This window comes from Lathyrus oleraceus, chromosome 3, assembly GCF_024323335.1.
Source record: "Lathyrus oleraceus cultivar Zhongwan6 chromosome 3, CAAS_Psat_ZW6_1.0, whole genome shotgun sequence".
Classification (NCBI taxonomy): Eukaryota; Viridiplantae; Streptophyta; class Magnoliopsida; order Fabales; family Fabaceae; genus Lathyrus; species Lathyrus oleraceus.
The window spans coordinates 485,536,213-485,560,016 of record NC_066581.1 but is presented as its reverse complement, the minus strand read 5'-3'; the positions used below and the strand labels follow the sequence as shown (position 1 = coordinate 485,560,016).

Sequence of the window (23,804 nt, the reverse complement as noted above, 5' to 3'; positions counted from 1 at the left end):
TTTATTTCTTTCACTTATTAACGGCAAAACAGACATAATTAACGCTGAAATATTTGTTTTCTCCTACTTCTTTCCATTCTTTTACGCCGATTAACAAAAATAGATACAAGTATTTAAAAAATCCCAAAAAAGAGGTGCAACACAAGGACTTCCCAGGAGGTCACCCATCCTAGTACTACTCTCGCCCAAGCACGCTTAACTGCGGAGTTCTGATGGGATCCGGTGCATTAGTGCTGGTATGATCGCACCTGATATCGAATGCGCTTTAATTGTATATATTTTATTTCTTTCACTTATTAACGGCAAAACAGACATAATTAACGCTGAAATATTTGTTTTCTCCTACTTCTTTCCATTCTTTTACGCCGATTAACAAAAATAGATACAAGTATTTAAAAAATCCAAAAAAAGAGGTGCAACACAAGGACTTCCCAGGAGGTCACCCATCCTAGTACTACTCTCGCCCAAGCACGCTTAACTGCGGAGTTCTGATGGGATCCGGTGCATTAGTGCTGGTATGATCGCACCTGATATCGAATGCGCTTTAATTGTATATATTTTATTTCTTTCACTTATTAACGGCAAAACAGACATAATTAACGCTGAAATATTTGTTTTCTCCTACTTCTTTCCATTCTTTTACGCCGATTAACAAAAATAGATACAAGTATTTAAAAAATCCAAAAAAAGAGGTGCAACACAAGGACTTCCCAGGAGGTCACCCATCCTAGTACTACTCTCGCCCAAGCACGCTTAACTGCGGAGTTCTGATGGGATCCGGTGCATTAGTGCTGGTATGATCGCACCTGATATCGAATGCGCTTTAATTGTATATATTTTATTTCTTTCACTTATTAACGGCAAAACAGACATAATTAACGCTGAAATATTTGTTTTCTCCTACTTCTTTCCATTCTTTTACGCCGATTAACAAAAATAGATACAAGTATTTAAAAAATCCCAAAAAAGAGGTGCAACACAAGGACTTCCCAGGAGGTCACCCATCCTAGTACTACTCTCGCCCAAGCACGCTTAACTGCGGAGTTCTGATGGGATCCGGTGCATTAGTGCTGGTATGATCGCACCTGATATCGAATGCGCTTTAATTGTATATATTTTATTTCTTTCACTTATTAACGGCAAAACAGACATAATTAACGCTGAAATATTTGTTTTCTCCTACTTCTTTCCATTCTTTTACGCCGATTAACAAAAATAGATACAAGTATTTAAAAAATCCCAAAAAAGAGGTGCAACACAAGGACTTCCCAGGAGGTCACCCATCCTAGTACTACTCTCGCCCAAGCACGCTTAACTGCGGAGTTCTGATGGGATCCGGTGCATTAGTGCTGGTATGATCGCACCTGATATCGAATGCGCTTTAATTGTATATATTTTATTTCTTTCACTTATTAACGGCAAAACAGACATAATTAACGCTGAAATATTTGTTTTTCTCCTACTTCTTTCCATTCTTTTACGCCGATTAACAAAAATAGATACAAGTATTTAAAAAATCCCAAAAAAGAGGTGCAACACAAGGACTTCCCAGGAGGTCACCCATCCTAGTACTACTCTCGCCCAAGCACGCTTAACTGCGGAGTTCTGATGGGATCCGGTGCATTAGTGCTGGTATGATCGCACCTGATATCGAATGCGCTTTAATTGTATATATTTTATTTCTTTCACTTATTAACGGCAAAACAGACATAATTAACGCTGAAATATTTGTTTTCTCCTACTTCTTTCCATTCTTTTACGCCGATTAACAAAAATAGATACAAGTATTTAAAAAATCCCAAAAAAGAGGTGCAACACAAGGACTTCCCAGGAGGTCACCCATCCTAGTACTACTCTCGCCCAAGCACGCTTAACTGCGGAGTTCTGATGGGATCCGGTGCATTAGTGCTGGTATGATCGCACCTGATATCGAATGCGCTTTAATTGTATATATTTTATTTCTTTCACTTATTAACGGCAAAACAGACATAATTAACGCTGAAATATTTGTTTTCTCCTACTTCTTTCCATTCTTTTACGCCGATTAACAAAAATAGATACAAGTATTTAAAAAATCCCAAAAAAGAGGTGCAACACAAGGACTTCCCAGGAGGTCACCCATCCTAGTACTACTCTCGCCCAAGCACGCTTAACTGCGGAGTTCTGATGGGATCCGGTGCATTAGTGCTGGTATGATCGCACCTGATATCGAATGCGCTTTAATTGTATATATTTTATTTCTTTCACTTATTAACGGCAAAACAGACATAATTAACGCTGAAATATTTGTTTTCTCCTACTTCTTTCCATTCTTTTACGCCGATTAACAAAAATAGATACAAGTATTTAAAAAATCCCAAAAAAGAGGTGCAACACAAGGACTTCCCAGGAGGTCACCCATCCTAGTACTACTCTCGCCCAAGCACGCTTAACTGCGGAGTTCTGATGGGATCCGGTGCATTAGTGCTGGTATGATCGCACCTGATATCGAATGCGCTTTAATTGTATATATTTTATTTCTTTCACTTATTAACGGCAAAACAGACATAATTAACGCTGAAATATTTGTTTTCTCCTACTTCTTTCCATTCTTTTACGCCGATTAACAAAAATAGATACAAGTATTTAAAAAATCCCAAAAAAAGAGGTGCAACACAAGGACTTCCCAGGAGGTCACCCATCCTAGTACTACTCTCGCCCAAGCACGCTTAACTGCGGAGTTCTGATGGGATCCGGTGCATTAGTGCTGGTATGATCGCACCTGATATCGAATGCGCTTTAATTGTATATATTTTATTTCTTTCACTTATTAACGGCAAAACAGACATAATTAACGCTGAAATATTTGTTTTCTCCTACTTCTTTCCATTCTTTTACGCCGATTAACAAAAATAGATACAAGTATTTAAAAAATCCAAAAAAAGAGGTGCAACACAAGGACTTCCCAGGAGGTCACCCATCCTAGTACTACTCTCGCCCAAGCACGCTTAACTGCGGAGTTCTGATGGGATCCGGTGCATTAGTGCTGGTATGATCGCACCTGATATCGAATGCGCTTTAATTGTATATATTTTATTTCTTTCACTTATTAACGGCAAAACAGACATAATTAACGCTGAAATATTTGTTTTCTCCTACTTCTTTCCATTCTTTTACGCCGATTAACAAAAATAGATACAAGTATTTAAAAAATCCCAAAAAAGAGGTGCAACACAAGGACTTCCCAGGAGGTCACCCATCCTAGTACTACTCTCGCCCAAGCACGCTTAACTGCGGAGTTCTGATGGGATCCGGTGCATTAGTGCTGGTATGATCGCACCTGATATCGAATGCGCTTTAATTGTATATATTTTATTTCTTTCACTTATTAACGGCAAAACAGACATAATTAACGCTGAAATATTTGTTTTCTCCTACTTCTTTCCATTCTTTTACGCCGATTAACAAAAATAGATACAAGTATTTAAAAAATCCCAAAAAAGAGGTGCAACACAAGGACTTCCCAGGAGGTCACCCATCCTAGTACTACTCTCGCCCAAGCACGCTTAACTGCGGAGTTCTGATGGGATCCGGTGCATTAGTGCTGGTATGATCGCACCTGATATCGAATGCGCTTTAATTGTATATATTTTATTTCTTTCACTTATTAACGGCAAAACAGACATAATTAACGCTGAAATATTTGTTTTCTCCTACTTCTTTCCATTCTTTTACGCCGATTAACAAAAATAGATACAAGTATTTAAAAAATCCCAAAAAAGAGGTGCAACACAAGGACTTCCCAGGAGGTCACCCATCCTAGTACTACTCTCGCCCAAGCACGCTTAACTGCGGAGTTCTGATGGGATCCGGTGCATTAGTGCTGGTATGATCGCACCTGATATCGAATGCGCTTTAATTGTATATATTTTATTTCTTTCACTTATTAACGGCAAAACAGACATAATTAACGCTGAAATATTTGTTTTCTCCTACTTCTTTCCATTCTTTTACGCCGATTAACAAAAATAGATACAAGTATTTAAAAAATCCCAAAAAAGAGGTGCAACACAAGGACTTCCCAGGAGGTCACCCATCCTAGTACTACTCTCGCCCAAGCACGCTTAACTGCGGAGTTCTGATGGGATCCGGTGCATTAGTGCTGGTATGATCGCACCTGATATCGAATGCGCTTTAATTGTATATATTTTATTTCTTTCACTTATTAACGGCAAAACAGACATAATTAACGCTGAAATATTTGTTTTCTCCTACTTCTTTCCATTCTTTTACGCCGATTAACAAAAATAGATACAAGTATTTAAAAAATCGCAAAAAAAGAGGTGCAACACAAGGACTTCCCAGGAGGTCACCCATCCTAGTACTACTCTCGCCCAAGCACGCTTAACTGCGGAGTTCTGATGGGATCCGGTGCATTAGTGCTGGTATGATCGCACCTGATATCGAATGCGCTTTAATTGTATATATTTTATTTCTTTCACTTATTAACGGCAAAACAGACATAATTAACGCTGAAATATTTGTTTTCTCCTACTTCTTTCCATTCTTTTACGCCGATTAACAAAAATAGATACAAGTATTTAAAAAATCCCAAAAAAGAGGTGCAACACAAGGACTTCCCAGGAGGTCACCCATCCTAGTACTACTCTCGCCCAAGCACGCTTAACTGCGGAGTTCTGATGGGATCCGGTGCATTAGTGCTGGTATGATCGCACCTGATATCGAATGCGCTTTAATTGTATATATTTTATTTCTTTCACTTATTAACGGCAAAACAGACATAATTAACGCTGAAATATTTGTTTTCTCCTACTTCTTTCCATTCTTTTACGCCGATTAACAAAAATAGATACAAGTATTTAAAAAATCCAAAAAAAGAGGTGCAACACAAGGACTTCCCAGGAGGTCACCCATCCTAGTACTACTCTCGCCCAAGCACGCTTAACTGCGGAGTTCTGATGGGATCCGGTGCATTAGTGCTGGTATGATCGCACCTGATATCGAATGCGCTTTAATTGTATATATTTTATTTCTTTCACTTATTAACGGCAAAACAGACATAATTAACGCTGAAATATTTGTTTTCTCCTACTTCTTTCCATTCTTTTACGCCGATTAACAAAAATAGATACAAGTATTTAAAAAATCCCAAAAAAGAGGTGCAACACAAGGACTTCCCAGGAGGTCACCCATCCTAGTACTACTCTCGCCCAAGCACGCTTAACTGCGGAGTTCTGATGGGATCCGGTGCATTAGTGCTGGTATGATCGCACCTGATATCGAATGCGCTTTAATTGTATATATTTTATTTCTTTCACTTATTAACGGCAAAACAGACATAATTAACGCTGAAATATTTGTTTTCTCCTACTTCTTTCCATTCTTTTACGCCGATTAACAAAAATAGATACAAGTATTTAAAAAATCCCAAAAAAGAGGTGCAACACAAGGACTTCCCAGGAGGTCACCCATCCTAGTACTACTCTCGCCCAAGCACGCTTAACTGCGGAGTTCTGATGGGATCCGGTGCATTAGTGCTGGTATGATCGCACCTGATATCGAATGCGCTTTAATTGTATATATTTTATTTCTTTCACTTATTAACGGCAAAACAGACATAATTAACGCTGAAATATTTGTTTTCTCCTACTTCTTTCCATTCTTTTACGCCGATTAACAAAAATAGATACAAGTATTTAAAAAATCCCAAAAAAAGAGGTGCAACACAAGGACTTCCCAGGAGGTCACCCATCCTAGTACTACTCTCGCCCAAGCACGCTTAACTGCGGAGTTCTGATGGGATCCGGTGCATTAGTGCTGGTATGATCGCACCTGATATCGAATGCGCTTTAATTGTATATATTTTATTTCTTTCACTTATTAACGGCAAAACAGACATAATTAACGCTGAAATATTTGTTTTCTCCTACTTCTTTCCATTCTTTTACGCCGATTAACAAAAATAGATACAAGTATTTAAAAAATCCAAAAAAAGAGGTGCAACACAAGGACTTCCCAGGAGGTCACCCATCCTAGTACTACTCTCGCCCAAGCACGCTTAACTGCGGAGTTCTGATGGGATCCGGTGCATTAGTGCTGGTATGATCGCACCTGATATCGAATGCGCTTTAATTGTATATATTTTATTTCTTTCACTTATTAACGGCAAAACAGACATAATTAACGCTGAAATATTTGTTTTCTCCTACTTCTTTCCATTCTTTTACGCCGATTAACAAAAATAGATACAAGTATTTAAAAAATCCCAAAAAAGAGGTGCAACACAAGGACTTCCCAGGAGGTCACCCATCCTAGTACTACTCTCGCCCAAGCACGCTTAACTGCGGAGTTCTGATGGGATCCGGTGCATTAGTGCTGGTATGATCGCACCTGATATCGAATGCGCTTTAATTGTATATATTTTATTTCTTTCACTTATTAACGGCAAAACAGACATAATTAACGCTGAAATATTTGTTTTCTCCTACTTCTTTCCATTCTTTTACGCCGATTAACAAAAATAGATACAAGTATTTAAAAAATCCAAAAAAAGAGGTGCAACACAAGGACTTCCCAGGAGGTCACCCATCCTAGTACTACTCTCGCCCAAGCACGCTTAACTGCGGAGTTCTGATGGGATCCGGTGCATTAGTGCTGGTATGATCGCACCTGATATCGAATGCGCTTTAATTGTATATATTTTATTTCTTTCACTTATTAACGGCAAAACAGACATAATTAACGCTGAAATATTTGTTTTCTCCTACTTCTTTCCATTCTTTTACGCCGATTAACAAAAATAGATACAAGTATTTAAAAAATCCCAAAAAAGAGGTGCAACACAAGGACTTCCCAGGAGGTCACCCATCCTAGTACTACTCTCGCCCAAGCACGCTTAACTGCGGAGTTCTGATGGGATCCGGTGCATTAGTGCTGGTATGATCGCACCTGATATCGAATGCGCTTTAATTGTATATATTTTATTTCTTTCACTTATTAACGGCAAAACAGACATAATTAACGCTGAAATATTTGTTTTCTCCTACTTCTTTCCATTCTTTTACGCCGATTAACAAAAATAGATACAAGTATTTAAAAAATCCCAAAAAAGAGGTGCAACACAAGGACTTCCCAGGAGGTCACCCATCCTAGTACTACTCTCGCCCAAGCACGCTTAACTGCGGAGTTCTGATGGGATCCGGTGCATTAGTGCTGGTATGATCGCACCTGATATCGAATGCGCTTTAATTGTATATATTTTATTTCTTTCACTTATTAACGGCAAAACAGACATAATTAACGCTGAAATATTTGTTTTCTCCTACTTCTTTCCATTCTTTTACGCCGATTAACAAAAATAGATACAAGTATTTAAAAAATCCCAAAAAAAGAGGTGCAACACAAGGACTTCCCAGGAGGTCACCCATCCTAGTACTACTCTCGCCCAAGCACGCTTAACTGCGGAGTTCTGATGGGATCCGGTGCATTAGTGCTGGTATGATCGCACCTGATATCGAATGCGCTTTAATTGTATATATTTTATTTCTTTCACTTATTAACGGCAAAACAGACATAATTAACGCTGAAATATTTGTTTTCTCCTACTTCTTTCCATTCTTTTACGCCGATTAACAAAAATAGATACAAGTATTTAAAAAATCGCAAAAAAAGAGGTGCAACACAAGGACTTCCCAGGAGGTCACCCATCCTAGTACTACTCTCGCCCAAGCACGCTTAACTGCGGAGTTCTGATGGGATCCGGTGCATTAGTGCTGGTATGATCGCACCTGATATCGAATGCGCTTTAATTGTATATATTTTATTTCTTTCACTTATTAACGGCAAAACAGACATAATTAACGCTGAAATATTTGTTTTCTCCTACTTCTTTCCATTCTTTTACGCCGATTAACAAAAATAGATACAAGTATTTAAAAAATCGCAAAAAAAGAGGTGCAACACAAGGACTTCCCAGGAGGTCACCCATCCTAGTACTACTCTCGCCCAAGCACGCTTAACTGCGGAGTTCTGATGGGATCCGGTGCATTAGTGCTGGTATGATCGCACCTGATATCGAATGCGCTTTAATTGTATATATTTTATTTCTTTCACTTATTAACGGCAAAACAGACATAATTAACGCTGAAATATTTGTTTTCTCCTACTTCTTTCCATTCTTTTACGCCGATTAACAAAAATAGATACAAGTATTTAAAAAATCCCAAAAAAAGAGGTGCAACACAAGGACTTCCCAGGAGGTCACCCATCCTAGTACTACTCTCGCCCAAGCACGCTTAACTGCGGAGTTCTGATGGGATCCGGTGCATTAGTGCTGGTATGATCGCACCTGATATCGAATGCGCTTTAATTGTATATATTTTATTTCTTTCACTTATTAACGGCAAAACAGACATAATTAACGCTGAAATATTTGTTTTCTCCTACTTCTTTCCATTCTTTTACGCCGATTAACAAAAATAGATACAAGTATTTAAAAAATCCAAAAAAGAGGTGCAACACAAGGACTTCCCAGGAGGTCACCCATCCTAGTACTACTCTCGCCCAAGCACGCTTAACTGCGGAGTTCTGATGGGATCCGGTGCATTAGTGCTGGTATGATCGCACCTGATATCGAATGCGCTTTAATTGTATATATTTTATTTCTTTCACTTATTAACGGCAAAACAGACATAATTAACGCTGAAATATTTGTTTTCTCCTACTTCTTTCCATTCTTTTACGCCGATTAACAAAAATAGATACAAGTATTTAAAAAATCCAAAAAAGAGGTGCAACACAAGGACTTCCCAGGAGGTCACCCATCCTAGTACTACTCTCGCCCAAGCACGCTTAACTGCGGAGTTCTGATGGGATCCGGTGCATTAGTGCTGGTATGATCGCACCTGATATCGAATGCGCTTTAATTGTATATATTTTATTTCTTTCACTTATTAACGGCAAAACAGACATAATTAACGCTGAAATATTTGTTTTCTCCTACTTCTTTCCATTCTTTTACGCCGATTAACAAAAATAGATACAAGTATTTAAAAAATCCAAAAAAAGAGGTGCAACACAAGGACTTCCCAGGAGGTCACCCATCCTAGTACTACTCTCGCCCAAGCACGCTTAACTGCGGAGTTCTGATGGGATCCGGTGCATTAGTGCTGGTATGATCGCACCTGATATCGAATGCGCTTTAATTGTATATATTTTATTTCTTTCACTTATTAACGGCAAAACAGACATAATTAACGCTGAAATATTTGTTTTCTCCTACTTCTTTCCATTCTTTTACGCCGATTAACAAAAATAGATACAAGTATTTAAAAAATCCCAAAAAAGAGGTGCAACACAAGGACTTCCCAGGAGGTCACCCATCCTAGTACTACTCTCGCCCAAGCACGCTTAACTGCGGAGTTCTGATGGGATCCGGTGCATTAGTGCTGGTATGATCGCACCTGATATCGAATGCGCTTTAATTGTATATATTTTATTTCTTTCACTTATTAACGGCAAAACAGACATAATTAACGCTGAAATATTTGTTTTCTCCTACTTCTTTCCATTCTTTTACGCCGATTAACAAAAATAGATACAAGTATTTAAAAAATCCCAAAAAAGAGGTGCAACACAAGGACTTCCCAGGAGGTCACCCATCCTAGTACTACTCTCGCCCAAGCACGCTTAACTGCGGAGTTCTGATGGGATCCGGTGCATTAGTGCTGGTATGATCGCACCTGATATCGAATGCGCTTTAATTGTATATATTTTATTTCTTTCACTTATTAACGGCAAAACAGACATAATTAACGCTGAAATATTTGTTTTCTCCTACTTCTTTCCATTCTTTTACGCCGATTAACAAAAATAGATACAAGTATTTAAAAAATCCCAAAAAAGAGGTGCAACACAAGGACTTCCCAGGAGGTCACCCATCCTAGTACTACTCTCGCCCAAGCACGCTTAACTGCGGAGTTCTGATGGGATCCGGTGCATTAGTGCTGGTATGATCGCACCTGATATCGAATGCGCTTTAATTGTATATATTTTATTTCTTTCACTTATTAACGGCAAAACAGACATAATTAACGCTGAAATATTTGTTTTCTCCTACTTCTTTCCATTCTTTTACGCCGATTAACAAAAATAGATACAAGTATTTAAAAAATCCCAAAAAAGAGGTGCAACACAAGGACTTCCCAGGAGGTCACCCATCCTAGTACTACTCTCGCCCAAGCACGCTTAACTGCGGAGTTCTGATGGGATCCGGTGCATTAGTGCTGGTATGATCGCACCTGATATCGAATGCGCTTTAATTGTATATATTTTATTTCTTTCACTTATTAACGGCAAAACAGACATAATTAACGCTGAAATATTTGTTTTCTCCTACTTCTTTCCATTCTTTTACGCCGATTAACAAAAATAGATACAAGTATTTAAAAAATCCAAAAAAAGAGGTGCAACACAAGGACTTCCCAGGAGGTCACCCATCCTAGTACTACTCTCGCCCAAGCACGCTTAACTGCGGAGTTCTGATGGGATCCGGTGCATTAGTGCTGGTATGATCGCACCTGATATCGAATGCGCTTTAATTGTATATATTTTATTTCTTTCACTTATTAACGGCAAAACAGACATAATTAACGCTGAAATATTTGTTTTCTCCTACTTCTTTCCATTCTTTTACGCCGATTAACAAAAATAGATACAAGTATTTAAAAAATCCCAAAAAAAGAGGTGCAACACAAGGACTTCCCAGGAGGTCACCCATCCTAGTACTACTCTCGCCCAAGCACGCTTAACTGCGGAGTTCTGATGGGATCCGGTGCATTAGTGCTGGTATGATCGCACCTGATATCGAATGCGCTTTAATTGTATATATTTTATTTCTTTCACTTATTAACGGCAAAACAGACATAATTAACGCTGAAATATTTGTTTTCTCCTACTTCTTTCCATTCTTTTACGCCGATTAACAAAAATAGATACAAGTATTTAAAAAATCCAAAAAAGAGGTGCAACACAAGGACTTCCCAGGAGGTCACCCATCCTAGTACTACTCTCGCCCAAGCACGCTTAACTGCGGAGTTCTGATGGGATCCGGTGCATTAGTGCTGGTATGATCGCACCTGATATCGAATGCGCTTTAATTGTATATATTTTATTTCTTTCACTTATTAACGGCAAAACAGACATAATTAACGCTGAAATATTTGTTTTCTCCTACTTCTTTCCATTCTTTTACGCCGATTAACAAAAATAGATACAAGTATTTAAAAAATCCCAAAAAAGAGGTGCAACACAAGGACTTCCCAGGAGGTCACCCATCCTAGTACTACTCTCGCCCAAGCACGCTTAACTGCGGAGTTCTGATGGGATCCGGTGCATTAGTGCTGGTATGATCGCACCTGATATCGAATGCGCTTTAATTGTATATATTTTATTTCTTTCACTTATTAACGGCAAAACAGACATAATTAACGCTGAAATATTTGTTTTCTCCTACTTCTTTCCATTCTTTTACGCCGATTAACAAAAATAGATACAAGTATTTAAAAAATCCCAAAAAAAGAGGTGCAACACAAGGACTTCCCAGGAGGTCACCCATCCTAGTACTACTCTCGCCCAAGCACGCTTAACTGCGGAGTTCTGATGGGATCCGGTGCATTAGTGCTGGTATGATCGCACCTGATATCGAATGCGCTTTAATTGTATATATTTTATTTCTTTCACTTATTAACGGCAAAACAGACATAATTAACGCTGAAATATTTGTTTTCTCCTACTTCTTTCCATTCTTTTACGCCGATTAACAAAAATAGATACAAGTATTTAAAAAATCCCAAAAAAGAGGTGCAACACAAGGACTTCCCAGGAGGTCACCCATCCTAGTACTACTCTCGCCCAAGCACGCTTAACTGCGGAGTTCTGATGGGATCCGGTGCATTAGTGCTGGTATGATCGCACCTGATATCGAATGCGCTTTAATTGTATATATTTTATTTCTTTCACTTATTAACGGCAAAACAGACATAATTAACGCTGAAATATTTGTTTTCTCCTACTTCTTTCCATTCTTTTACGCCGATTAACAAAAATAGATACAAGTATTTAAAAAATCCAAAAAAAGAGGTGCAACACAAGGACTTCCCAGGAGGTCACCCATCCTAGTACTACTCTCGCCCAAGCACGCTTAACTGCGGAGTTCTGATGGGATCCGGTGCATTAGTGCTGGTATGATCGCACCTGATATCGAATGCGCTTTAATTGTATATATTTTATTTCTTTCACTTATTAACGGCAAAACAGACATAATTAACGCTGAAATATTTGTTTTCTCCTACTTCTTTCCATTCTTTTACGCCGATTAACAAAAATAGATACAAGTATTTAAAAAATCCCAAAAAAAGAGGTGCAACACAAGGACTTCCCAGGAGGTCACCCATCCTAGTACTACTCTCGCCCAAGCACGCTTAACTGCGGAGTTCTGATGGGATCCGGTGCATTAGTGCTGGTATGATCGCACCTGATATCGAATGCGCTTTAATTGTATATATTTTATTTCTTTCACTTATTAACGGCAAAACAGACATAATTAACGCTGAAATATTTGTTTTCTCCTACTTCTTTCCATTCTTTTACGCCGATTAACAAAAATAGATACAAGTATTTAAAAAATCCCAAAAAAAGAGGTGCAACACAAGGACTTCCCAGGAGGTCACCCATCCTAGTACTACTCTCGCCCAAGCACGCTTAACTGCGGAGTTCTGATGGGATCCGGTGCATTAGTGCTGGTATGATCGCACCTGATATCGAATGCGCTTTAATTGTATATATTTTATTTCTTTCACTTATTAACGGCAAAACAGACATAATTAACGCTGAAATATTTGTTTTCTCCTACTTCTTTCCATTCTTTTACGCCGATTAACAAAAATAGATACAAGTATTTAAAAAATCCCAAAAAAAGAGGTGCAACACAAGGACTTCCCAGGAGGTCACCCATCCTAGTACTACTCTCGCCCAAGCACGCTTAACTGCGGAGTTCTGATGGGATCCGGTGCATTAGTGCTGGTATGATCGCACCTGATATCGAATGCGCTTTAATTGTATATATTTTATTTCTTTCACTTATTAACGGCAAAACAGACATAATTAACGCTGAAATATTTGTTTTCTCCTACTTCTTTCCATTCTTTTACGCCGATTAACAAAAATAGATACAAGTATTTAAAAAATCCCAAAAAAGAGGTGCAACACAAGGACTTCCCAGGAGGTCACCCATCCTAGTACTACTCTCGCCCAAGCACGCTTAACTGCGGAGTTCTGATGGGATCCGGTGCATTAGTGCTGGTATGATCGCACCTGATATCGAATGCGCTTTAATTGTATATATTTTATTTCTTTCACTTATTAACGGCAAAACAGACATAATTAACGCTGAAATATTTGTTTTCTCCTACTTCTTTCCATTCTTTTACGCCGATTAACAAAAATAGATACAAGTATTTAAAAAATCCCAAAAAAAGAGGTGCAACACAAGGACTTCCCAGGAGGTCACCCATCCTAGTACTACTCTCGCCCAAGCACGCTTAACTGCGGAGTTCTGATGGGATCCGGTGCATTAGTGCTGGTATGATCGCACCTGATATCGAATGCGCTTTAATTGTATATATTTTATTTCTTTCACTTATTAACGGCAAAACAGACATAATTAACGCTGAAATATTTGTTTTCTCCTACTTCTTTCCATTCTTTTACGCCGATTAACAAAAATAGATACAAGTATTTAAAAAATCCCAAAAAAGAGGTGCAACACAAGGACTTCCCAGGAGGTCACCCATCCTAGTACTACTCTCGCCCAAGCACGCTTAACTGCGGAGTTCTGATGGGATCCGGTGCATTAGTGCTGGTATGATCGCACCTGATATCGAATGCGCTTTAATTGTATATATTTTATTTCTTTCACTTATTAACGGCAAAACAGACATAATTAACGCTGAAATATTTGTTTTCTCCTACTTCTTTCCATTCTTTTACGCCGATTAACAAAAATAGATACAAGTATTTAAAAAATCCCAAAAAAGAGGTGCAACACAAGGACTTCCCAGGAGGTCACCCATCCTAGTACTACTCTCGCCCAAGCACGCTTAACTGCGGAGTTCTGATGGGATCCGGTGCATTAGTGCTGGTATGATCGCACCTGATATCGAATGCGCTTTAATTGTATATATTTTATTTCTTTCACTTATTAACGGCAAAACAGACATAATTAACGCTGAAATATTTGTTTTCTCCTACTTCTTTCCATTCTTTTACGCCGATTAACAAAAATAGATACAAGTATTTAAAAAATCCCAAAAAAGAGGTGCAACACAAGGACTTCCCAGGAGGTCACCCATCCTAGTACTACTCTCGCCCAAGCACGCTTAACTGCGGAGTTCTGATGGGATCCGGTGCATTAGTGCTGGTATGATCGCACCTGATATCGAATGCGCTTTAATTGTATATATTTTATTTCTTTCACTTATTAACGGCAAAACAGACATAATTAACGCTGAAATATTTGTTTTCTCCTACTTCTTTCCATTCTTTTACGCCGATTAACAAAAATAGATACAAGTATTTAAAAAATCCAAAAAAAGAGGTGCAACACAAGGACTTCCCAGGAGGTCACCCATCCTAGTACTACTCTCGCCCAAGCACGCTTAACTGCGGAGTTCTGATGGGATCCGGTGCATTAGTGCTGGTATGATCGCACCTGATATCGAATGCGCTTTAATTGTATATATTTTATTTCTTTCACTTATTAACGGCAAAACAGACATAATTAACGCTGAAATATTTGTTTTCTCCTACTTCTTTCCATTCTTTTACGCCGATTAACAAAAATAGATACAAGTATTTAAAAAATCGCAAAAAAAGAGGTGCAACACAAGGACTTCCCAGGAGGTCACCCATCCTAGTACTACTCTCGCCCAAGCACGCTTAACTGCGGAGTTCTGATGGGATCCGGTGCATTAGTGCTGGTATGATCGCACCTGATATCGAATGCGCTTTAATTGTATATATTTTATTTCTTTCACTTATTAACGGCAAAACAGACATAATTAACGCTGAAATATTTGTTTTCTCCTACTTCTTTCCATTCTTTTACGCCGATTAACAAAAATAGATACAAGTATTTAAAAAATCCAAAAAAAGAGGTGCAACACAAGGACTTCCCAGGAGGTCACCCATCCTAGTACTACTCTCGCCCAAGCACGCTTAACTGCGGAGTTCTGATGGGATCCGGTGCATTAGTGCTGGTATGATCGCACCTGATATCGAATGCGCTTTAATTGTATATATTTTATTTCTTTCACTTATTAACGGCAAAACAGACATAATTAACGCTGAAATATTTGTTTTCTCCTACTTCTTTCCATTCTTTTACGCCGATTAACAAAAATAGATACAAGTATTTAAAAAATCCCAAAAAAGAGGTGCAACACAAGGACTTCCCAGGAGGTCACCCATCCTAGTACTACTCTCGCCCAAGCACGCTTAACTGCGGAGTTCTGATGGGATCCGGTGCATTAGTGCTGGTATGATCGCACCTGATATCGAATGCGCTTTAATTGTATATATTTTATTTCTTTCACTTATTAACGGCAAAACAGACATAATTAACGCTGAAATATTTGTTTTCTCCTACTTCTTTCCATTCTTTTACGCCGATTAACAAAAATAGATACAAGTATTTAAAAAATCCCAAAAAAGAGGTGCAACACAAGGACTTCCCAGGAGGTCACCCATCCTAGTACTACTCTCGCCCAAGCACGCTTAACTGCGGAGTTCTGATGGGATCCGGTGCATTAGTGCTGGTATGATCGCACCTGATATCGAATGCGCTTTAATTGTATATATTTTATTTCTTTCACTTATTAACGGCAAAACAGACATAATTAACGCTGAAATATTTGTTTTCTCCTACTTCTTTCCATTCTTTTACGCCGATTAACAAAAATAGATACAAGTATTTAAAAAATCCAAAAAAAGAGGTGCAACACAAGGACTTCCCAGGAGGTCACCCATCCTAGTACTACTCTCGCCCAAGCACGCTTAACTGCGGAGTTCTGATGGGATCCGGTGCATTAGTGCTGGTATGATCGCACCTGATATCGAATGCGCTTTAATTGTATATATTTTATTTCTTTCACTTATTAACGGCAAAACAGACATAATTAACGCTGAAATATTTGTTTTCTCCTACTTCTTTCCATTCTTTTACGCCGATTAACAAAAATAGATACAAGTATTTAAAAAATCCAAAAAAGAGGTGCAACACAAGGACTTCCCAGGAGGTCACCCATCCTAGTACTACTCTCGCCCAAGCACGCTTAACTGCGGAGTTCTGATGGGATCCGGTGCATTAGTGCTGGTATGATCGCACCTGATATCGAATGCGCTTTAATTGTATATATTTTATTTCTTTCACTTATTAACGGCAAAACAGACATAATTAACGCTGAAATATTTGTTTTCTCCTACTTCTTTCCATTCTTTTACGCCGATTAACAAAAATAGATACAAGTATTTAAAAAATCCCAAAAAAAGAGGTGCAACACAAGGACTTCCCAGGAGGTCACCCATCCTAGTACTACTCTCGCCCAAGCACGCTTAACTGCGGAGTTCTGATGGGATCCGGTGCATTAGTGCTGGTATGATCGCACCTGATATCGAATGCGCTTTAATTGTATATATTTTATTTCTTTCACTTATTAACGGCAAAACAGACATAATTAACGCTGAAATATTTGTTTTCTCCTACTTCTTTCCATTCTTTTACGCCGATTAACAAAAATAGATACAAGTATTTAAAAAATCCCAAAAAAAGAGGTGCAACACAAGGACTTCCCAGGAGGTCACCCATCCTAGTACTACTCTCGCCCAAGCACGCTTAACTGCGGAGTTCTGATGGGATCCGGTGCATTAGTGCTGGTATGATCGCACCTGATATCGAATGCGCTTTAATTGTATATATTTTATTTCTTTCACTTATTAACGGCAAAACAGACATAATTAACGCTGAAATATTTGTTTTCTCCTACTTCTTTCCATTCTTTTACGCCGATTAACAAAAATAGATACAAGTATTTAAAAAATCCAAAAAAAGAGGTGCAACACAAGGACTTCCCAGGAGGTCACCCATCCTAGTACTACTCTCGCCCAAGCACGCTTAACTGCGGAGTTCTGATGGGATCCGGTGCATTAGTGCTGGTATGATCGCACCTGATATCGAATGCGCTTTAATTGTATATATTTTATTTCTTTCACTTATTAACGGCAAAACAGACATAATTAACGCTGAAATATTTGTTTTCTCCTACTTCTTTCCATTCTTTTACGCCGATTAACAAAAATAGATACAAGTATTTAAAAAATCCCAAAAAAGAGGTGCAACACAAGGACTTCCCAGGAGGTCACCCATCCTAGTACTACTCTCGCCCAAGCACGCTTAACTGCGGAGTTCTGATGGGATCCGGTGCATTAGTGCTGGTATGATCGCACCTGATATCGAATGCGCTTTAATTGTATATATTTTATTTCTTTCACTTATTAACGGCAAAACAGACATAATTAACGCTGAAATATTTGTTTTCTCCTACTTCTTTCCATTCTTTTACGCCGATTAACAAAAATAGATACAAGTATTTAAAAAATCCCAAAAAAAGAGGTGCAACACAAGGACTTCCCAGGAGGTCACCCATCCTAGTACTACTCTCGCCCAAGCACGCTTAACTGCGGAGTTCTGATGGGATCCGGTGCATTAGTGCTGGTATGATCGCACCTGATATCGAATGCGCTTTAATTGTATATATTTTATTTCTTTCACTTATTAACGGCAAAACAGACATAATTAACGCTGAAATATTTGTTTTCTCCTACTTCTTTCCATTCTTTTACGCCGATTAACAAAAATAGATACAAGTATTTAAAAAATCCAAAAAAAGAGGTGCAACACAAGGACTTCCCAGGAGGTCACCCATCCTAGTACTACTCTCGCCCAAGCACGCTTAACTGCGGAGTTCTGATGGGATCCGGTGCATTAGTGCTGGTATGATCGCACCTGATATCGAATGCGCTTTAATTGTATATATTTTATTTCTTTCACTTATTAACGGCAAAACAGACATAATTAACGCTGAAATATTTGTTTTCTCCTACTTCTTTCCATTCTTTTACGCCGATTAACAAAAATAGATACAAGTATTTAAAAAATCCCAAAAAAGAGGTGCAACACAAGGACTTCCCAGGAGGTCACCCATCCTAGTACTACTCTCGCCCAAGCACGCTTAACTGCGGAGTTCTGATGGGATCCGGTGCATTAGTGCTGGTATGATCGCACCTGATATCGAATGCGCTTTAATTGTATATATTTTATTTCTTTCACTTATTAACGGCAAAACAGACATAATTAACGCTGAAATATTTGTTTTCTCCTACTTCTTTCCATTCTTTTACGCCGATTAACAAAAATAGATACAAGTATTTAAAAAATCCAAAAAAAGAGGTGCAACACAAGGACTTCCCAGGAGGTCACCCATCCTAGTACTACTCTCGCCCAAGCACGCTTAACTGCGGAGTTCTGATGGGATCCGGTGCATTAGTGCTGGTATGATCGCACCTGATATCGAATGCGCTTTAATTGTATATATTTTATTTCTTTCACTTATTAACGGCAAAACAGACATAATTAACGCTGAAATATTTGTTTTCTCCTACTTCTTTCCATTCTTTTACGCCGATTAACAAAAATAGATACAAGTATTTAAAAAATCCAAAAAAAGAGGTGCAACACAAGGACTTCCCAGGAGGTCACCCATCCTAGTACTACTCTCGCCCAAGCACGCTTAACTGCGGAGTTCTGATGGGATCCGGTGCATTAGTGCTGGTATGATCGCACCTGATATCGAATGCGCTTTAATTGTATATATTTTATTTCTTTCACTTATTAACGGCAAAACAGACATAATTAACGCTGAAATATTTGTTTTCTCCTACTTCTTTCCATTCTTTTACGCCGATTAACAAAAATAGATACAAGTATTTAAAAAATCCAAAAAAAGAGGTGCAACACAAGGACTTCCCAGGAGGTCACCCATCCTAGTACTACTCTCGCCCAAGCACGCTTAACTGCGGAGTTCTGATGGGATCCGGTGCATTAGTGCTGGTATGATCGCACCTGATATCGAATGCGCTTTAATTGTATATATTTTATTTCTTTCACTTATTAACGGCAAAACAGACATAATTAACGCTGAAATATTTGTTTTCTCCTACTTCTTTCCATTCTTTTACGCCGATTAACAAAAATAGATACAAGTATTTAAAAAATCCCAAAAAAAGAGGTGCAACACAAGGACTTCCCAGGAGGTCACCCATCCTAGTACTACTCTCGCCCAAGCACGCTTAACTGCGGAGTTCTGATGGGATCCGGTGCATTAGTGCTGGTATGATCGCACCTGATATCGAATGCGCTTTAATTGTATATATTTTATTTCTTTCACTTATTAACGGCAAAACAGACATAATTAACGCTGAAATATTTGTTTTCTCCTACTTCTTTCCATTCTTTTACGCCGATTAACAAAAATAGATACAAGTATTTAAAAAATCCAAAAAAAGAGGTGCAACACAAGGACTTCCCAGGAGGTCACCCATCCTAGTACTACTCTCGCCCAAGCACGCTTAACTGCGGAGTTCTGATGGGATCCGGTGCATTAGTGCTGGTATGATCGCACCTGATATCGAATGCGCTTTAATTGTATATATTTTATTTCTTTCACTTATTAACGGCAAAACAGACATAATTAACGCTGAAATATTTGTTTTCTCCTACTTCTTTCCATTCTTTTACGCCGATTAACAAAAATAGATACAAGTATTTAAAAAATCCAAAAAAAGAGGTGCAACACAAGGACTTCCCAGGAGGTCACCCATCCTAGTACTACTCTCGCCCAAGCACGCTTAACTGCGGAGTTCTGATGGGATCCGGTGCATTAGTGCTGGTATGATCGCACCTGATATCGAATGCGCTTTAATTGTATATATTTTATTTCTTTCACTTATTAACGGCAAAACAGACATAATTAACGCTGAAATATTTGTTTTCTCCTACTTCTTTCCATTCTTTTACGCCGATTAACAAAAATAGATACAAGTATTTAAAAAATCCCAAAAAAAGAGGTGCAACACAAGGACTTCCCAGGAGGTCACCCATCCTAGTACTACTCTCGCCCAAGCACGCTTAACTGCGGAGTTCTGATGGGATCCGGTGCATTAGTGCTGGTATGATCGCACCTGATATCGAATGCGCTTTAATTGTATATATTTTATTTCTTTCACTTATTAACGGCAAAACAGACATAATTAACGCTGAAATATTTGTTTTCTCCTACTTCTTTCCATTCTTTTACGCCGATTAACAAAAATAGATACAAGTATTTAAAAAATCCCAAAAAAAGAGGTGCAACACAAGGACTTCCCAGGAGGTCACCCATCCTAGTACTACTCTCGCCCAAGCACGCTTAACTGCGGAGTTCTGATGGGATCCGGTGCATTAGTGCTGGTATGATCGCACCTGATATCGAATGCGCTTTAATTGTATATATTTTATTTCTTTCACTTATTAACGGCAAAACAGACATAATTAACGCTGAAATATTTGTTTTCTCCTACTTCTTTCCATTCTTTTACGCCGATTAACAAAAATAGATACAAGTATTTAAAAAATCCAAAAAAAGAGGTGCAACACAAGGACTTCCCAGGAGGTCACCCATCCTAGTACTACTCTCGCCCAAGCACGCTTAACTGCGGAGTTCTGATGGGATCCGGTGCATTAGTGCTGGTATGATCGCACCTGATATCGAATGCGCTTTAATTGTATATATTTTATTTCTTTCACTTATTAACGGCAAAACAGACATAATTAACGCTGAAATATTTGTTTTCTCCTACTTCTTTCCATTCTTTTACGCCGATTAACAAAAATAGATACAAGTATTTAAAAAATCCAAAAAAAGAGGTGCAACACAAGGACTTCCCAGGAGGTCACCCATCCTAGTACTACTCTCGCCCAAGCACGCTTAACTGCGGAGTTCTGATGGGATCCGGTGCATTAGTGCTGGTATGATCGCACCTGATATCGAATGCGCTTTAATTGTATATATTTTATTTCTTTCACTTATTAACGGCAAAACAGACATAATTAACGCTGAAATATTTGTTTTCTCCTACTTCTTTCCATTCTTTTACGCCGATTAACAAAAATAGATACAAGTATTTAAAAAATCCAAAAAAAGAGGTGCAACACAAGGACTTCCCAGGAGGTCACCCATCCTAGTACTACTCTCGCCCAAGCACGCTTAACTGCGGAGTTCTGATGGGATCCGGTGCATTAGTGCTGGTATGATCGCACCTGATATCGAATGCGCTTTAATTGTATATATTTTATTTCTTTCACTTATTAACGGCAAAACAGACATAATTAACGCTGAAATATTTGTTTTCTCCTACTTCTTTCCATTCTTTTACGCCGATTAACAAAAATAGATACAAGTATTTAAAAAATCCCAAAAAAAGAGGTGCAACACAAGGACTTCCCAGGAGGTCACCCATCCTAGTACTACTCTCGCCCAAGCACGCTTAACTGCGGAGTTCTGATGGGATCCGGTGCATTAGTGCTGGTATGATCGCACCTGATATCGAATGCGCTTTAATTGTATATATTTTATTTCTTTCACTTATTAACGGCAAAACAGACATAATTAACGCTGAAATATTTGTTTTCTCCTACTTCTTTCCATTCTTTTACGCCGATTAACAAAAATAGATACAAGTATTTAAAAAATCCAAAAAAAGAGGTGCAACACAAGGACTTCCCAGGAGGTCACCCATCCTAGTACTACTCTCGCCCAAGCACGCTTAACTGCGGAGTTCTGATGGGATCCGGTGCATTAGTGCTGGTATGATCGCACCTGATATCGAATGCGCTTTAATTGTATATATTTTATTTCTTTCACTTATTAACGGCAAAACAGACATAATTAACGCTGAAATATTTGTTTTCTCCTACTTCTTTCCATTCTTTTACGCCGATTAACAAAAATAGATACAAGTATTTAAAAAATCGCAAAAAAAGAGGTGCAACACAAGGACTTCCCAGGAGGTCACCCATCCTAGTACTACTCTCGCCCAAGCACGCTTAACTGCGGAGTTCTGATGGGATCCGGTGCATTAGTGCTGGTATGATCGCACCTGATATCGAATGCGCTTTAATTGTATATATTTTATTTCTTTCACTTATTAACGGCAAAACAGACATAATTAACGCTGAAATATTTGTTTTCTCCTACTTCTTTCCATTCTTTTACGCCGATTAACAAAAATAGATACAAGTATTTAAAAAATCCCAAAAAAGAGGTGCAACACAAGGACTTCCCAGGAGGTCACCCATCCTAGTACTACTCTCGCCCAAGCACGCTTAACTGCGGAGTTCTGATGGGATCCGGTGCATTAGTGCTGGTATGATCGCACCTGATATCGAATGCGCTTTAATTGTATATATTTTATTTCTTTCACTTATTAACGGCAAAACAGACATAATTAACGCTGAAATATTTGTTTTCTCCTACTTCTTTCCATTCTTTTACGCCGATTAACAAAAATAGATACAAGTATTTAAAAAATCCCAAAAAAAGAGGTGCAACACAAGGACTTCCCAGGAGGTCACCCATCCTAGTACTACTCTCGCCCAAGCACGCTTAACTGCGGAGTTCTGATGGGATCCGGTGCATTAGTGCTGGTATGATCGCACCTGATATCGAATGCGCTTTAATTGTATATATTTTATTTCTTTCACTTATTAACGGCAAAACAGACATAATTAACGCTGAAATATTTGTTTTCTCCTACTTCTTTCCATTCTTTTACGCCGATTAACAAAAATAGATACAAGTATTTAAAAAATCCAAAAAAAGAGGTGCAACACAAGGACTTCCCAGGAGGTCACCCATCCTAGTACTACTCTCGCCCAAGCACGCTTAACTGCGGAGTTCTGATGGGATCCGGTGCATTAGTGCTGGTATGATCGCACCTGATATCGAATGCGCTTTAATTGTATATATTTTATTTCTTTCACTTATTAACGGCAAAACAGACATAATTAACGCTGAAATATTTGTTTTCTCCTACTTCTTTCCATTCTTTTACGCCGATTAACAAAAATAGATACAAGTATTTAAAAAATCCAAAAAAAGAGGTGCAACACAAGGACTTCCCAGGAGGTCACCCATCCTAGTACTACTCTCGCCCAAGCACGCTTAACTGCGGAGTTCTGATGGGATCCGGTGCATTAGTGCTGGTATGATCGCACCTGATATCGAATGCGCTTTAATTGTATATATTTTATTTCTTTCACTTATTAACGGCAAAACAGACATAATTAACGCTGAAATATTTGTTTTCTCCTACTTCTTTCCATTCTTTTACGCCGATTAACAAAAATAGATACAAGTATTTAAAAAATCGCAAAAAAAGAGGTGCAACACAAGGACTTCCCAGGAGGTCACCCATCCTAGTACTACTCTCGCCCAAGCACGCTTAACTGCGGAGTTCTGATGGGATCCGGTGCATTAGTGCTGGTATGATCGCACCTGATATCGAATGCGCTTTAATTGTATATATTTTATTTCTTTCACTTATTAACGGCAAAACAGACATAATTAACGCTGAAATATTTGTTTTCTCCTACT

General features: G+C 38.5%; 85 non-coding genes across 85 annotated transcripts; all 85 read right to left on the bottom strand.

Moving 5' to 3' along the window:
• Positions 1 to 131: 131 nt before the first annotated feature.
• LOC127134354 (5S ribosomal RNA) lies at positions 132 to 250 on the bottom strand. The gene has a single exon (XR_007808100.1). It is a non-coding gene; the product is annotated as a 5S ribosomal RNA (ribosomal RNA).
• Positions 251 to 410: 160 nt separating this feature from the next.
• Positions 411 to 529, bottom strand: LOC127134353 (5S ribosomal RNA). Its single transcript, XR_007808099.1, has one exon. It is a non-coding gene; the product is annotated as a 5S ribosomal RNA (ribosomal RNA).
• A 160-nt stretch (positions 530 to 689) lies between these two features.
• On the bottom strand, positions 690 to 808 carry LOC127134352 (5S ribosomal RNA). Its single transcript, XR_007808098.1, has one exon. It is a non-coding gene; the product is annotated as a 5S ribosomal RNA (ribosomal RNA).
• Positions 809 to 968: 160 nt separating this feature from the next.
• Positions 969 to 1,087, bottom strand: LOC127134351 (5S ribosomal RNA). Its single transcript, XR_007808097.1, has one exon. It is a non-coding gene; the product is annotated as a 5S ribosomal RNA (ribosomal RNA).
• Positions 1,088 to 1,247: 160 nt separating this feature from the next.
• Positions 1,248 to 1,366, bottom strand: LOC127134350 (5S ribosomal RNA). The gene has a single exon (XR_007808096.1). It is a non-coding gene; the product is annotated as a 5S ribosomal RNA (ribosomal RNA).
• Positions 1,367 to 1,527: 161 nt separating this feature from the next.
• LOC127134349 (5S ribosomal RNA) lies at positions 1,528 to 1,646 on the bottom strand. The gene has a single exon (XR_007808095.1). It is a non-coding gene; the product is annotated as a 5S ribosomal RNA (ribosomal RNA).
• A 160-nt stretch (positions 1,647 to 1,806) lies between these two features.
• LOC127134348 (5S ribosomal RNA) lies at positions 1,807 to 1,925 on the bottom strand. Its single transcript, XR_007808094.1, has one exon. It is a non-coding gene; the product is annotated as a 5S ribosomal RNA (ribosomal RNA).
• A 160-nt stretch (positions 1,926 to 2,085) lies between these two features.
• Positions 2,086 to 2,204, bottom strand: LOC127134346 (5S ribosomal RNA). The gene has a single exon (XR_007808092.1). It is a non-coding gene; the product is annotated as a 5S ribosomal RNA (ribosomal RNA).
• Positions 2,205 to 2,364: 160 nt separating this feature from the next.
• LOC127134345 (5S ribosomal RNA) lies at positions 2,365 to 2,483 on the bottom strand. The gene has a single exon (XR_007808091.1). It is a non-coding gene; the product is annotated as a 5S ribosomal RNA (ribosomal RNA).
• A 161-nt stretch (positions 2,484 to 2,644) lies between these two features.
• Positions 2,645 to 2,763, bottom strand: LOC127134344 (5S ribosomal RNA). Its single transcript, XR_007808090.1, has one exon. It is a non-coding gene; the product is annotated as a 5S ribosomal RNA (ribosomal RNA).
• A 160-nt stretch (positions 2,764 to 2,923) lies between these two features.
• Positions 2,924 to 3,042, bottom strand: LOC127134343 (5S ribosomal RNA). The gene has a single exon (XR_007808089.1). It is a non-coding gene; the product is annotated as a 5S ribosomal RNA (ribosomal RNA).
• A 160-nt stretch (positions 3,043 to 3,202) lies between these two features.
• LOC127134341 (5S ribosomal RNA) lies at positions 3,203 to 3,321 on the bottom strand. Its single transcript, XR_007808088.1, has one exon. It is a non-coding gene; the product is annotated as a 5S ribosomal RNA (ribosomal RNA).
• A 160-nt stretch (positions 3,322 to 3,481) lies between these two features.
• On the bottom strand, positions 3,482 to 3,600 carry LOC127134340 (5S ribosomal RNA). Its single transcript, XR_007808087.1, has one exon. It is a non-coding gene; the product is annotated as a 5S ribosomal RNA (ribosomal RNA).
• Positions 3,601 to 3,760: 160 nt separating this feature from the next.
• On the bottom strand, positions 3,761 to 3,879 carry LOC127134339 (5S ribosomal RNA). The gene has a single exon (XR_007808086.1). It is a non-coding gene; the product is annotated as a 5S ribosomal RNA (ribosomal RNA).
• A 160-nt stretch (positions 3,880 to 4,039) lies between these two features.
• LOC127134338 (5S ribosomal RNA) lies at positions 4,040 to 4,158 on the bottom strand. Its single transcript, XR_007808085.1, has one exon. It is a non-coding gene; the product is annotated as a 5S ribosomal RNA (ribosomal RNA).
• A 161-nt stretch (positions 4,159 to 4,319) lies between these two features.
• LOC127134337 (5S ribosomal RNA) lies at positions 4,320 to 4,438 on the bottom strand. The gene has a single exon (XR_007808084.1). It is a non-coding gene; the product is annotated as a 5S ribosomal RNA (ribosomal RNA).
• Positions 4,439 to 4,598: 160 nt separating this feature from the next.
• LOC127134336 (5S ribosomal RNA) lies at positions 4,599 to 4,717 on the bottom strand. Its single transcript, XR_007808083.1, has one exon. It is a non-coding gene; the product is annotated as a 5S ribosomal RNA (ribosomal RNA).
• A 160-nt stretch (positions 4,718 to 4,877) lies between these two features.
• Positions 4,878 to 4,996, bottom strand: LOC127134334 (5S ribosomal RNA). The gene has a single exon (XR_007808081.1). It is a non-coding gene; the product is annotated as a 5S ribosomal RNA (ribosomal RNA).
• Positions 4,997 to 5,156: 160 nt separating this feature from the next.
• Positions 5,157 to 5,275, bottom strand: LOC127134333 (5S ribosomal RNA). The gene has a single exon (XR_007808080.1). It is a non-coding gene; the product is annotated as a 5S ribosomal RNA (ribosomal RNA).
• A 160-nt stretch (positions 5,276 to 5,435) lies between these two features.
• LOC127134332 (5S ribosomal RNA) lies at positions 5,436 to 5,554 on the bottom strand. The gene has a single exon (XR_007808079.1). It is a non-coding gene; the product is annotated as a 5S ribosomal RNA (ribosomal RNA).
• A 161-nt stretch (positions 5,555 to 5,715) lies between these two features.
• LOC127134331 (5S ribosomal RNA) lies at positions 5,716 to 5,834 on the bottom strand. Its single transcript, XR_007808078.1, has one exon. It is a non-coding gene; the product is annotated as a 5S ribosomal RNA (ribosomal RNA).
• A 160-nt stretch (positions 5,835 to 5,994) lies between these two features.
• Positions 5,995 to 6,113, bottom strand: LOC127134330 (5S ribosomal RNA). Its single transcript, XR_007808077.1, has one exon. It is a non-coding gene; the product is annotated as a 5S ribosomal RNA (ribosomal RNA).
• A 160-nt stretch (positions 6,114 to 6,273) lies between these two features.
• Positions 6,274 to 6,392, bottom strand: LOC127134329 (5S ribosomal RNA). Its single transcript, XR_007808076.1, has one exon. It is a non-coding gene; the product is annotated as a 5S ribosomal RNA (ribosomal RNA).
• A 160-nt stretch (positions 6,393 to 6,552) lies between these two features.
• On the bottom strand, positions 6,553 to 6,671 carry LOC127134328 (5S ribosomal RNA). The gene has a single exon (XR_007808075.1). It is a non-coding gene; the product is annotated as a 5S ribosomal RNA (ribosomal RNA).
• A 160-nt stretch (positions 6,672 to 6,831) lies between these two features.
• Positions 6,832 to 6,950, bottom strand: LOC127134327 (5S ribosomal RNA). The gene has a single exon (XR_007808074.1). It is a non-coding gene; the product is annotated as a 5S ribosomal RNA (ribosomal RNA).
• Positions 6,951 to 7,110: 160 nt separating this feature from the next.
• LOC127134325 (5S ribosomal RNA) lies at positions 7,111 to 7,229 on the bottom strand. The gene has a single exon (XR_007808073.1). It is a non-coding gene; the product is annotated as a 5S ribosomal RNA (ribosomal RNA).
• Positions 7,230 to 7,390: 161 nt separating this feature from the next.
• LOC127134324 (5S ribosomal RNA) lies at positions 7,391 to 7,509 on the bottom strand. The gene has a single exon (XR_007808072.1). It is a non-coding gene; the product is annotated as a 5S ribosomal RNA (ribosomal RNA).
• A 161-nt stretch (positions 7,510 to 7,670) lies between these two features.
• LOC127134322 (5S ribosomal RNA) lies at positions 7,671 to 7,789 on the bottom strand. The gene has a single exon (XR_007808070.1). It is a non-coding gene; the product is annotated as a 5S ribosomal RNA (ribosomal RNA).
• Positions 7,790 to 7,950: 161 nt separating this feature from the next.
• LOC127134321 (5S ribosomal RNA) lies at positions 7,951 to 8,069 on the bottom strand. The gene has a single exon (XR_007808069.1). It is a non-coding gene; the product is annotated as a 5S ribosomal RNA (ribosomal RNA).
• Positions 8,070 to 8,230: 161 nt separating this feature from the next.
• LOC127134320 (5S ribosomal RNA) lies at positions 8,231 to 8,349 on the bottom strand. Its single transcript, XR_007808068.1, has one exon. It is a non-coding gene; the product is annotated as a 5S ribosomal RNA (ribosomal RNA).
• Positions 8,350 to 8,508: 159 nt separating this feature from the next.
• On the bottom strand, positions 8,509 to 8,627 carry LOC127134319 (5S ribosomal RNA). The gene has a single exon (XR_007808067.1). It is a non-coding gene; the product is annotated as a 5S ribosomal RNA (ribosomal RNA).
• Positions 8,628 to 8,786: 159 nt separating this feature from the next.
• LOC127134318 (5S ribosomal RNA) lies at positions 8,787 to 8,905 on the bottom strand. The gene has a single exon (XR_007808066.1). It is a non-coding gene; the product is annotated as a 5S ribosomal RNA (ribosomal RNA).
• A 160-nt stretch (positions 8,906 to 9,065) lies between these two features.
• On the bottom strand, positions 9,066 to 9,184 carry LOC127134317 (5S ribosomal RNA). Its single transcript, XR_007808065.1, has one exon. It is a non-coding gene; the product is annotated as a 5S ribosomal RNA (ribosomal RNA).
• A 160-nt stretch (positions 9,185 to 9,344) lies between these two features.
• On the bottom strand, positions 9,345 to 9,463 carry LOC127134316 (5S ribosomal RNA). Its single transcript, XR_007808064.1, has one exon. It is a non-coding gene; the product is annotated as a 5S ribosomal RNA (ribosomal RNA).
• A 160-nt stretch (positions 9,464 to 9,623) lies between these two features.
• On the bottom strand, positions 9,624 to 9,742 carry LOC127134315 (5S ribosomal RNA). Its single transcript, XR_007808063.1, has one exon. It is a non-coding gene; the product is annotated as a 5S ribosomal RNA (ribosomal RNA).
• Positions 9,743 to 9,902: 160 nt separating this feature from the next.
• Positions 9,903 to 10,021, bottom strand: LOC127134314 (5S ribosomal RNA). Its single transcript, XR_007808062.1, has one exon. It is a non-coding gene; the product is annotated as a 5S ribosomal RNA (ribosomal RNA).
• A 160-nt stretch (positions 10,022 to 10,181) lies between these two features.
• LOC127134313 (5S ribosomal RNA) lies at positions 10,182 to 10,300 on the bottom strand. Its single transcript, XR_007808061.1, has one exon. It is a non-coding gene; the product is annotated as a 5S ribosomal RNA (ribosomal RNA).
• A 160-nt stretch (positions 10,301 to 10,460) lies between these two features.
• On the bottom strand, positions 10,461 to 10,579 carry LOC127134311 (5S ribosomal RNA). The gene has a single exon (XR_007808059.1). It is a non-coding gene; the product is annotated as a 5S ribosomal RNA (ribosomal RNA).
• A 161-nt stretch (positions 10,580 to 10,740) lies between these two features.
• On the bottom strand, positions 10,741 to 10,859 carry LOC127134309 (5S ribosomal RNA). Its single transcript, XR_007808058.1, has one exon. It is a non-coding gene; the product is annotated as a 5S ribosomal RNA (ribosomal RNA).
• Positions 10,860 to 11,018: 159 nt separating this feature from the next.
• On the bottom strand, positions 11,019 to 11,137 carry LOC127134308 (5S ribosomal RNA). The gene has a single exon (XR_007808057.1). It is a non-coding gene; the product is annotated as a 5S ribosomal RNA (ribosomal RNA).
• A 160-nt stretch (positions 11,138 to 11,297) lies between these two features.
• Positions 11,298 to 11,416, bottom strand: LOC127134307 (5S ribosomal RNA). Its single transcript, XR_007808056.1, has one exon. It is a non-coding gene; the product is annotated as a 5S ribosomal RNA (ribosomal RNA).
• A 161-nt stretch (positions 11,417 to 11,577) lies between these two features.
• Positions 11,578 to 11,696, bottom strand: LOC127134306 (5S ribosomal RNA). Its single transcript, XR_007808055.1, has one exon. It is a non-coding gene; the product is annotated as a 5S ribosomal RNA (ribosomal RNA).
• Positions 11,697 to 11,856: 160 nt separating this feature from the next.
• LOC127134305 (5S ribosomal RNA) lies at positions 11,857 to 11,975 on the bottom strand. The gene has a single exon (XR_007808054.1). It is a non-coding gene; the product is annotated as a 5S ribosomal RNA (ribosomal RNA).
• Positions 11,976 to 12,135: 160 nt separating this feature from the next.
• On the bottom strand, positions 12,136 to 12,254 carry LOC127134304 (5S ribosomal RNA). Its single transcript, XR_007808053.1, has one exon. It is a non-coding gene; the product is annotated as a 5S ribosomal RNA (ribosomal RNA).
• A 161-nt stretch (positions 12,255 to 12,415) lies between these two features.
• Positions 12,416 to 12,534, bottom strand: LOC127134303 (5S ribosomal RNA). The gene has a single exon (XR_007808052.1). It is a non-coding gene; the product is annotated as a 5S ribosomal RNA (ribosomal RNA).
• Positions 12,535 to 12,695: 161 nt separating this feature from the next.
• LOC127134302 (5S ribosomal RNA) lies at positions 12,696 to 12,814 on the bottom strand. The gene has a single exon (XR_007808051.1). It is a non-coding gene; the product is annotated as a 5S ribosomal RNA (ribosomal RNA).
• A 161-nt stretch (positions 12,815 to 12,975) lies between these two features.
• LOC127134291 (5S ribosomal RNA) lies at positions 12,976 to 13,094 on the bottom strand. Its single transcript, XR_007808042.1, has one exon. It is a non-coding gene; the product is annotated as a 5S ribosomal RNA (ribosomal RNA).
• Positions 13,095 to 13,254: 160 nt separating this feature from the next.
• Positions 13,255 to 13,373, bottom strand: LOC127134284 (5S ribosomal RNA). Its single transcript, XR_007808035.1, has one exon. It is a non-coding gene; the product is annotated as a 5S ribosomal RNA (ribosomal RNA).
• A 161-nt stretch (positions 13,374 to 13,534) lies between these two features.
• On the bottom strand, positions 13,535 to 13,653 carry LOC127134272 (5S ribosomal RNA). Its single transcript, XR_007808024.1, has one exon. It is a non-coding gene; the product is annotated as a 5S ribosomal RNA (ribosomal RNA).
• Positions 13,654 to 13,813: 160 nt separating this feature from the next.
• LOC127134260 (5S ribosomal RNA) lies at positions 13,814 to 13,932 on the bottom strand. Its single transcript, XR_007808013.1, has one exon. It is a non-coding gene; the product is annotated as a 5S ribosomal RNA (ribosomal RNA).
• Positions 13,933 to 14,092: 160 nt separating this feature from the next.
• On the bottom strand, positions 14,093 to 14,211 carry LOC127134249 (5S ribosomal RNA). Its single transcript, XR_007808002.1, has one exon. It is a non-coding gene; the product is annotated as a 5S ribosomal RNA (ribosomal RNA).
• A 160-nt stretch (positions 14,212 to 14,371) lies between these two features.
• LOC127134237 (5S ribosomal RNA) lies at positions 14,372 to 14,490 on the bottom strand. Its single transcript, XR_007807990.1, has one exon. It is a non-coding gene; the product is annotated as a 5S ribosomal RNA (ribosomal RNA).
• Positions 14,491 to 14,650: 160 nt separating this feature from the next.
• Positions 14,651 to 14,769, bottom strand: LOC127134225 (5S ribosomal RNA). The gene has a single exon (XR_007807979.1). It is a non-coding gene; the product is annotated as a 5S ribosomal RNA (ribosomal RNA).
• Positions 14,770 to 14,930: 161 nt separating this feature from the next.
• Positions 14,931 to 15,049, bottom strand: LOC127134213 (5S ribosomal RNA). The gene has a single exon (XR_007807968.1). It is a non-coding gene; the product is annotated as a 5S ribosomal RNA (ribosomal RNA).
• Positions 15,050 to 15,209: 160 nt separating this feature from the next.
• On the bottom strand, positions 15,210 to 15,328 carry LOC127134202 (5S ribosomal RNA). Its single transcript, XR_007807957.1, has one exon. It is a non-coding gene; the product is annotated as a 5S ribosomal RNA (ribosomal RNA).
• A 160-nt stretch (positions 15,329 to 15,488) lies between these two features.
• LOC127134191 (5S ribosomal RNA) lies at positions 15,489 to 15,607 on the bottom strand. Its single transcript, XR_007807946.1, has one exon. It is a non-coding gene; the product is annotated as a 5S ribosomal RNA (ribosomal RNA).
• A 160-nt stretch (positions 15,608 to 15,767) lies between these two features.
• LOC127134179 (5S ribosomal RNA) lies at positions 15,768 to 15,886 on the bottom strand. Its single transcript, XR_007807936.1, has one exon. It is a non-coding gene; the product is annotated as a 5S ribosomal RNA (ribosomal RNA).
• A 160-nt stretch (positions 15,887 to 16,046) lies between these two features.
• LOC127134166 (5S ribosomal RNA) lies at positions 16,047 to 16,165 on the bottom strand. The gene has a single exon (XR_007807925.1). It is a non-coding gene; the product is annotated as a 5S ribosomal RNA (ribosomal RNA).
• A 159-nt stretch (positions 16,166 to 16,324) lies between these two features.
• Positions 16,325 to 16,443, bottom strand: LOC127134154 (5S ribosomal RNA). Its single transcript, XR_007807914.1, has one exon. It is a non-coding gene; the product is annotated as a 5S ribosomal RNA (ribosomal RNA).
• Positions 16,444 to 16,604: 161 nt separating this feature from the next.
• LOC127134143 (5S ribosomal RNA) lies at positions 16,605 to 16,723 on the bottom strand. Its single transcript, XR_007807905.1, has one exon. It is a non-coding gene; the product is annotated as a 5S ribosomal RNA (ribosomal RNA).
• A 161-nt stretch (positions 16,724 to 16,884) lies between these two features.
• Positions 16,885 to 17,003, bottom strand: LOC127134131 (5S ribosomal RNA). Its single transcript, XR_007807898.1, has one exon. It is a non-coding gene; the product is annotated as a 5S ribosomal RNA (ribosomal RNA).
• Positions 17,004 to 17,163: 160 nt separating this feature from the next.
• Positions 17,164 to 17,282, bottom strand: LOC127134119 (5S ribosomal RNA). Its single transcript, XR_007807887.1, has one exon. It is a non-coding gene; the product is annotated as a 5S ribosomal RNA (ribosomal RNA).
• Positions 17,283 to 17,442: 160 nt separating this feature from the next.
• Positions 17,443 to 17,561, bottom strand: LOC127134107 (5S ribosomal RNA). Its single transcript, XR_007807877.1, has one exon. It is a non-coding gene; the product is annotated as a 5S ribosomal RNA (ribosomal RNA).
• A 161-nt stretch (positions 17,562 to 17,722) lies between these two features.
• LOC127134095 (5S ribosomal RNA) lies at positions 17,723 to 17,841 on the bottom strand. Its single transcript, XR_007807866.1, has one exon. It is a non-coding gene; the product is annotated as a 5S ribosomal RNA (ribosomal RNA).
• A 160-nt stretch (positions 17,842 to 18,001) lies between these two features.
• Positions 18,002 to 18,120, bottom strand: LOC127134083 (5S ribosomal RNA). Its single transcript, XR_007807856.1, has one exon. It is a non-coding gene; the product is annotated as a 5S ribosomal RNA (ribosomal RNA).
• Positions 18,121 to 18,280: 160 nt separating this feature from the next.
• On the bottom strand, positions 18,281 to 18,399 carry LOC127134071 (5S ribosomal RNA). The gene has a single exon (XR_007807846.1). It is a non-coding gene; the product is annotated as a 5S ribosomal RNA (ribosomal RNA).
• A 160-nt stretch (positions 18,400 to 18,559) lies between these two features.
• LOC127134059 (5S ribosomal RNA) lies at positions 18,560 to 18,678 on the bottom strand. The gene has a single exon (XR_007807839.1). It is a non-coding gene; the product is annotated as a 5S ribosomal RNA (ribosomal RNA).
• Positions 18,679 to 18,838: 160 nt separating this feature from the next.
• Positions 18,839 to 18,957, bottom strand: LOC127134047 (5S ribosomal RNA). The gene has a single exon (XR_007807827.1). It is a non-coding gene; the product is annotated as a 5S ribosomal RNA (ribosomal RNA).
• Positions 18,958 to 19,117: 160 nt separating this feature from the next.
• On the bottom strand, positions 19,118 to 19,236 carry LOC127134035 (5S ribosomal RNA). The gene has a single exon (XR_007807816.1). It is a non-coding gene; the product is annotated as a 5S ribosomal RNA (ribosomal RNA).
• A 161-nt stretch (positions 19,237 to 19,397) lies between these two features.
• On the bottom strand, positions 19,398 to 19,516 carry LOC127134024 (5S ribosomal RNA). Its single transcript, XR_007807806.1, has one exon. It is a non-coding gene; the product is annotated as a 5S ribosomal RNA (ribosomal RNA).
• A 160-nt stretch (positions 19,517 to 19,676) lies between these two features.
• LOC127134012 (5S ribosomal RNA) lies at positions 19,677 to 19,795 on the bottom strand. Its single transcript, XR_007807795.1, has one exon. It is a non-coding gene; the product is annotated as a 5S ribosomal RNA (ribosomal RNA).
• Positions 19,796 to 19,955: 160 nt separating this feature from the next.
• Positions 19,956 to 20,074, bottom strand: LOC127134001 (5S ribosomal RNA). Its single transcript, XR_007807785.1, has one exon. It is a non-coding gene; the product is annotated as a 5S ribosomal RNA (ribosomal RNA).
• Positions 20,075 to 20,235: 161 nt separating this feature from the next.
• On the bottom strand, positions 20,236 to 20,354 carry LOC127133990 (5S ribosomal RNA). The gene has a single exon (XR_007807774.1). It is a non-coding gene; the product is annotated as a 5S ribosomal RNA (ribosomal RNA).
• A 161-nt stretch (positions 20,355 to 20,515) lies between these two features.
• LOC127133979 (5S ribosomal RNA) lies at positions 20,516 to 20,634 on the bottom strand. The gene has a single exon (XR_007807766.1). It is a non-coding gene; the product is annotated as a 5S ribosomal RNA (ribosomal RNA).
• A 160-nt stretch (positions 20,635 to 20,794) lies between these two features.
• On the bottom strand, positions 20,795 to 20,913 carry LOC127133967 (5S ribosomal RNA). The gene has a single exon (XR_007807756.1). It is a non-coding gene; the product is annotated as a 5S ribosomal RNA (ribosomal RNA).
• A 160-nt stretch (positions 20,914 to 21,073) lies between these two features.
• Positions 21,074 to 21,192, bottom strand: LOC127133956 (5S ribosomal RNA). The gene has a single exon (XR_007807748.1). It is a non-coding gene; the product is annotated as a 5S ribosomal RNA (ribosomal RNA).
• Positions 21,193 to 21,352: 160 nt separating this feature from the next.
• Positions 21,353 to 21,471, bottom strand: LOC127133945 (5S ribosomal RNA). The gene has a single exon (XR_007807737.1). It is a non-coding gene; the product is annotated as a 5S ribosomal RNA (ribosomal RNA).
• Positions 21,472 to 21,632: 161 nt separating this feature from the next.
• Positions 21,633 to 21,751, bottom strand: LOC127133932 (5S ribosomal RNA). Its single transcript, XR_007807727.1, has one exon. It is a non-coding gene; the product is annotated as a 5S ribosomal RNA (ribosomal RNA).
• A 160-nt stretch (positions 21,752 to 21,911) lies between these two features.
• Positions 21,912 to 22,030, bottom strand: LOC127133919 (5S ribosomal RNA). The gene has a single exon (XR_007807715.1). It is a non-coding gene; the product is annotated as a 5S ribosomal RNA (ribosomal RNA).
• Positions 22,031 to 22,191: 161 nt separating this feature from the next.
• Positions 22,192 to 22,310, bottom strand: LOC127133908 (5S ribosomal RNA). The gene has a single exon (XR_007807709.1). It is a non-coding gene; the product is annotated as a 5S ribosomal RNA (ribosomal RNA).
• Positions 22,311 to 22,470: 160 nt separating this feature from the next.
• On the bottom strand, positions 22,471 to 22,589 carry LOC127133896 (5S ribosomal RNA). Its single transcript, XR_007807698.1, has one exon. It is a non-coding gene; the product is annotated as a 5S ribosomal RNA (ribosomal RNA).
• Positions 22,590 to 22,750: 161 nt separating this feature from the next.
• Positions 22,751 to 22,869, bottom strand: LOC127133884 (5S ribosomal RNA). The gene has a single exon (XR_007807690.1). It is a non-coding gene; the product is annotated as a 5S ribosomal RNA (ribosomal RNA).
• A 160-nt stretch (positions 22,870 to 23,029) lies between these two features.
• On the bottom strand, positions 23,030 to 23,148 carry LOC127133872 (5S ribosomal RNA). The gene has a single exon (XR_007807689.1). It is a non-coding gene; the product is annotated as a 5S ribosomal RNA (ribosomal RNA).
• Positions 23,149 to 23,308: 160 nt separating this feature from the next.
• LOC127133860 (5S ribosomal RNA) lies at positions 23,309 to 23,427 on the bottom strand. Its single transcript, XR_007807687.1, has one exon. It is a non-coding gene; the product is annotated as a 5S ribosomal RNA (ribosomal RNA).
• A 161-nt stretch (positions 23,428 to 23,588) lies between these two features.
• Positions 23,589 to 23,707, bottom strand: LOC127133849 (5S ribosomal RNA). Its single transcript, XR_007807686.1, has one exon. It is a non-coding gene; the product is annotated as a 5S ribosomal RNA (ribosomal RNA).
• Between the last annotated feature and the right edge of the window lie 97 nt (positions 23,708 to 23,804).